Raw genomic sequence first — 6,559 nt, forward strand, 5'->3', positions numbered from 1 at the left:
CTTTCGGGGTTCTCTTAAACACTTGTTCCGGCCTGCGGCGTACTTGGTCGTGCTTAGGACCTCCGGAGCCTGAAACTTCTGGGCTCCCCCTAGTTCTGCCTGTGCGGGACCATGGGCTGGAAAAGGCTCTTCGGCTATCGGGGACCCTTAGATTTGCCTTAGGCACCGGTCCCGGGGCGACCAGCGGACACCATCTTACTTCCTCGGGCCGCTGCGTAACAGCCTGAGAAAGCCCCACCCCCGTGCGCGAGAGAGCGCGGCCCGCGGTCTCAAGGGCGGCGGGACGGCAGCGGCCGAGAGTTGAGGATTCGCAGACCCGCGGGTCGCGCTGGGCCCCCGGCCGGGCAGAGAGCCGGCGGGAAGAGCTAGGAAGCGAAGCCGCGGCTCTCGCGAGGGAGCCCGCTGTCCCGGGCGCTAGTGCCCGGGGTACCGCAGGGGTGAGCCACGCTACCAGCCTCGTGGCCGTGGGCGTGGCCGGAACTGGAGTGTCCCCGCGGCCGGGTCGCAGTGGGGTGACCTGTCTTACATGGCGAATCTCTGTGGAGTTTGCATTCCGTATAAAAGCCCTGCGATGTAATACAGTGTTTCAAGGTAACAGATAAGCCCCTCAAACAGATCTAAACTTTAAAACTTGTTTTAACATTAGGGACAGGAGCCTGGTTAGCCCTTGAGCCAGCCTTTGTTGTGTTGGTAAGTAATCCTGAGGATGGAGAAGATGTGGGTCTTTTATCTTCTGATTGTATCAAAGAAACCCAATTGGTAAGGCATAACAATCCACAGTATTGTGTAGTGTATTAAAAGTTAGCTACTAAGCCGGGCACAAGTGTATCCTAGTCTGTCACCCTAGCTGCTTAGGAGGATCGTGGTTCCAGGCCAGCTTGGACAAAAAGAAGTTTTCCAAACCCCAATCTCAGAAAAAAAAAAAAAAAAAAAGCTGGATATGGTGGTGCACTACAGCAGGTAAGGTGTAGGATCTTGATTCAGCCCGACCTGGGCAAAAAAGAGAGTCCCTGTCTCAAATAACCAGAGCAAAAAGGCCTGGAGGCTGACTGTAGAGTTCCTGCCTGACAAGCTTGAAGCCCCGAGTTCAAAACCTGTTCTGCCTCCCCCAAAAGTAACTACTAAAACAAACCTTCATACTAATGTGTATGATGTGCTACTCGTGGTTTTTAAAAAATTGTATATGTATGTGCATGTGTTTTTTTCATATTTTAACAGAATTGCCTTGATGAATGCATGGGAAACTTACCAGGATTGCCTTCAGGAGCGGAGCTGGAGTGTGAGACTTTTTTTTTTGTATGTTGTTATTAAATGAAAACTTACCATGTGTATGCTATTACTCTTTTAATTTAATAATTACAATTATTTTTAACTTCTTATGCTATTTTTATGGAAAAAAATTAAAATTATGCAAAAGCAGGGTATTGTATTATAAAGAATTTCTACATACCCAAACACCCAGTTTCAACAATTATCAGAGCATCTTAATCTTGTTTCACCAGCATTCCTCTTCTCACTCTACCCTGCTCCATTATTTTGTTCCAGGATTACCTGATACATTTCCTGCCTCAGGCGTGGAATCCACGGATTTTCCAAGGAGTTCCTTTTAGTGGAAAGATGGGATTCAGAGATAAAAATCTGAATGCTAGGAGATAAACCCAGAGTGCTTGCAGACACACATACACACAATTTGTAAAAGCACAAAATAAAGAAAAAGCTTTATATAGACAGGAATTTTTTCATCTCTGTGAAGGTTATATGAATACTATACAAAAGGAAATTGAAGTTAAGCATTACTCAATGTAATAGCCAATCCAGATGACCTAGGCTGCAGAGTGGCTATTTTTTGGCCTAAATTGACCCGCATAGGTGACTCACTGACCAAGAGATAAGAAACTAGATAAGGAACTAGTTTCCCAAACCTCAGGATGGATTTGAGGAAGCACAAGAATTGAGAGGAGGATTCAAGTAGTTAAATAGGCCCCATATGTACTGTACTGCTTGAAGCACACCAGGCTTGGTGACTTGCCTCTTAGGAGCACCAGAGAACTTGACAGACACTACTCCCATGGCTGGCAGCAATAAGAAGGCTTGCCTGAGCGTCTGGTAGCCTGTCTGGAGCCAAGAGGACTTAATAGTGGTAAAGGCCAAGAACACACATATGCTCCATAAAAGTATATTCTTTTAGGGCTTGAGGTGTGGTTCCAGTGGTAGAATGCTAGTCCAGCAAGTGCGAGGCCCCGAGTTCAAACCACAGTACTGTCAAAAAAACCTATGTGCTGGTGGCTGACGCCTGTAATCCTAATTACTCAGGAGGCAGAGATCAGGAGGATCGCAGTTTGAAGCTAGCCTGAGCAAATAGTATGGCTTAAGGAAAAAGCAAAAATTTGTGCACATGGAAGAAAACTACACAATTTAAAAATATCAGTATGTTTTCAGTCCTTTTTCTACCCTTATTCTTCTTAGGTTTTATTGTTTGTATATCCTCAATATACACACAGACAGTTATGATTGCAGTATGAATTTATCTTGGGAGCTCAGACACATTAGATTGCCTGACAGATGTGAAAAGGCTAAAGCTGGGAATTAAATATTTTTCCACTCATAATAGTAGAATAAAATTTTATCACCCTTCTTAAAGTAAGTGTTCTCTGCACAGTGAGGTTTATTTTGCGTGCAGAAGGTATATATTTTACTGATGGGCATATATTAAATTCCTAAAATAGCAAACAATCACTTAGGGACCCAGTTTCCATTATAAAGTGATGTACTTGTGGTTTGTGTGTGTGTGTGTGTTTTTTTTTTTAAGCTTCAGATACAATCTATATACCATAAAGTTCACCCACTTAAAGTGTACAAAGCGTTGGGTTTTAGTATACCTACAGAGCTATGCATATGGTTCCTTCTTTAATATTGTTATAGAAAGCACCATACTATAACTTTGTCATGACTAAACACTAATATAATTGTATCTTCATTAATTTAGATCCCTTGTACAGTACTGATTAAGAGCATAGACTCTAGAACCAGCTAACCTGGATTAAATCCCAGATCTGCTGTACCCTTGGAAGAGTTACTATTAACCCCTCTGGGCTTTGGTCTTATCATTTAGAAAATAGGCACAACAATAGAATCTTCTCACTGATAGGACTAAATGAGTTAAGAAACAAAGTTTAGAAGCAAGTGTCTGCCACATAGTTATTCCATGTTATCTCTTCGAACCTGGGTGCCAAGAGTTGGATTAACTATAATCCTTAGTTTATGACACAGTCACTAATGGGCCATCCACGGGGCTTTAAATTTTTCATTATCAATAATGGTAAATACCAATGAGCCCAAAGCTCAAAATAGCACTCAAATAGAAAATTACCAATAATGTGTGTTTAAGAGTTCTTCCTCTATCCTGTTTACTGCCTGCCCTCATGTCCTGAATCTAGTATTTCGAGATCCTTGTTTTTCTGTTAAAGAACTTTAAAGAATTTTAAAAGGAATTTTAAAGAATTAACATGCATATTATACTTGCACATGTGCACACATGTTCCTTAAAGGTACATTATTTTACTTTTCCTTATATTTGACTTTAAGCAAACATATTTGGACATCTTTGAGTATAAACAGTCATATTCAAATATAGTCTTCTGAGACATGCATTTTTCAGTCATTGCTGTACTATTGTAAGGGGAGCAAACATGAGGGGGAATAAACTGCAGAAATGACCCTGGGAATGTAAAGGGAACAGATGGCAGAAGCAACTTGGTCTTAGATGAAGGAGACAGGAAGGCATCCTTAAAAGCAAACATCTAAGGAGACGTGAGGGACTAGCTTCTCACCCAGATAATACAGTGGTCCCTTTTCTAGATAAGGCAGACAGAAGCATCTTTAAAGACAGACATCTAAAGAGGCATGGGAAACAAAGGGCTTCTCAGAATTAAGCCCATCACCAAAGTAACAAGATGCAGCTGCACATGTAGGTAGTGGGCCCCAAGGCCAGGACGAGCTGACCAGACCTTCCTAGAATGTCCAGTTCAATAAGGAGAGGGATGGATAGGTGATCGGATTTAGTGAGAAGTTGACTAGGTGCCAACCAATCGCAAATGCAGTTTCAAGGTAGACTAGTTGAACTAAGCTAGTGCCCTATGTCATTTCCTGGACTTCAGCCATTCTTTGGCTTAGCTCTTTCGCTAAGTCCTACCCATCAGGGCGCTTTGCTATCCTTTCGGTAAGCTTTGTGCTTGCTTTAACTCGGTCTGATGTCTTTAATCATTGACTATGCCAGGACACGAACTCAGGAACAATTCCAGTATCACTATGATTTTTCCATGTTACTATACATAGCTATAGTTTAATTCCATTGCTGCAAAAATATTCCATTATATTGAATATATCACCATTCTTTTGATGGCATATTCTTATTTCCACTTTTTATGCTATTAGGAACAATGGTACTATGAAGATTTTTTTTTTCCTTCTTACGATATGCAGATCCTCGTGCATTTTAGGCAAGCTCTCTGCCACTTGAGCTATGCTCTCAGGTCTTAAGATTCATATTCCTAGTTCCTGAGGCATATATGCAAAAATTTCTCTGAGATGGGCTAAGGAGACGGAGGGTGGGAGACACTGGAGTGGAATTACTGGATTAAAAGGTGTATTGAATGTTCACAACATAATGTTAAATTGTTTCCTGAAGTAATATTTTTAAACAATTTCTAACCTCACCAATATATAAACGATCTTAATGATCTTTATTATTCAGATCTTTATTAATTTTTAAAATGTCACTGACATTTTATCTTTTTTTAATCAAACAATTGGGTATAAAATAATTTCTCTGTGAGGTTTTCACATTTAGTTTCCCCGATCATTAATGGCATTGTGTATTTCTTTATTAAGTGTACTGGCATGCATATTTCTCATCTTTGAAATATCCATGTTTGTTCATGTGTTGAATTACATCTTTTTCATTATGTATTGTAGTATGTGTAGAAAATACCTGTTTCTAATTTATGGCTTATCTTTCTCACTTAAGTTGATTTTTTTGATTTTTTTAATGAACAGAAGTTCTTAATCTAAGTAAGATTGAATTTTTCAACCTTTTATAATTAGCACTTTGTATATCTTACTTAAGAAATCCTCATCACTTTTTCCAGTCACTAGATTTGCTTATGCTAAAGTTTTGGTTTTCTAAATTTTACATCCAAATTCATTAAATCTTACCAACTGCTGGGATTTCATGAAATCTTTGAATTAGTTCAGAAAAAAAGGTAATTTATGAAATTAAGTCTTCGTTTCCGTGAACTGGGACATCTTTCATTTAATTAGGCCTTATTTAATCTCCTTCAATAAGATTTTTTACTTTATGAATGCTTTTGTATGTCTTTTTTGTCGTTAAAGTTAAAAATGTATTGACATTCTAAGTAAGGTATATAAATTGTGAAATGCTTAGACTAGAGCTAGTAGAGCTGTACATATTTAATACTGCTTATAATTTATCATTGCTTATAATTCTGCACAATGTTAATCACAGCTAGATTGAAAAAGTATTTGGAAAATGTAGCAGTGTGGTTTGTCAAGTTATAAGTCTACTTGATATCCAAAGGGATTTATTTGCCTTTGTAGAATTTGAAACAGAAGAACAAACAGCAGAAGCTATTGAGGGCAGGCGCCGGTGGCTCACACCTATAATCCTAGCTACTCAGGAGGCAGAGATCAGGAGGATTGTAGTTCCAAGCCAGCCCAGGCAAATAGTTTGCAAGACCCTATCTTGAAAACACCCATTACAAAAAAGGGCTGGTGTAGTGGCTCAAGGTGTAGTTCACCTGAGTTCAAACCCCAGTACTGCCAAAAAAAAAAAAAAAAGTTATTGAGGTAGGTCCAGATCCCAAAGTCAGAACAGGGAAGAGGAAGAGGAGCAGCTTTGAACATGCAGAATGCCATGTACTTAGTTTGTTTTTGCCTGTTGATGAACTGTTTTGGGGAATTGAATTGTTTTCGTTGTGCTGCAACAAAAACTGAGCTGGATGATGGTCACTGTGACTTGACTCTCTTGCATGTCTTTTATTATGGTTTGTTACTATCATTAATTATGTCATTTCTTTCAGTTATGCTTTCCATTTGTCTGTTGTCAGAGATTTGAAATACAGCCACTTGCTAAATTTTCCTATTATTTATATTGATTTAGTGCAGACTCCTTTTAGTTTTCTATGTAGACAATCATATAGTCTACCATTATTTCTTCTTTTCTAAGCAAGAATTGTGCCACATTCCCAGCCCTACCTTCCTTTCTAATTCTTACTATTTTGTTTTTTCTGGTCTTACTGATCTATCTAGAATATTTGATACAGTGTTAAATAAAAAGAGTGATAGTAAGCACTGTATTATTCTTGATTTTAAAGAGAATACCGCTAATGTTTCTCCATTTAGGATGATGTTTACTACATATTTGTTTGTTTTTTATTATCCTTACTTTTAAAGAAATTCAGTTTGCTCCTAGTTTATGGAAGTTTTTAATCATAAATAGATTTCTTCCAGAGTAAAGGAAACCAAGGAGACATTGTCAATA

At 39.0% G+C, this 6,559-nt stretch overlaps 1 long non-coding RNA gene across 1 annotated transcript; it reads left to right on the plus strand.

Annotated features, from left to right (window-relative positions):
* LOC141414942 (uncharacterized) lies at window positions 1–5,906 on the plus strand. Its single transcript, XR_012439956.1, has 2 exons — window positions 1–591; window positions 1,219–5,906. It is a non-coding gene; the product is annotated as an uncharacterized lncRNA (long non-coding RNA).
* Window positions 5,907–6,559: the final 653 nt, after the last annotated feature.

Source organism: Castor canadensis, chromosome 12, assembly GCF_047511655.1.
Source record: "Castor canadensis chromosome 12, mCasCan1.hap1v2, whole genome shotgun sequence".
In the NCBI taxonomy this organism is placed as follows: Eukaryota; Metazoa; Chordata; class Mammalia; order Rodentia; family Castoridae; genus Castor; species Castor canadensis.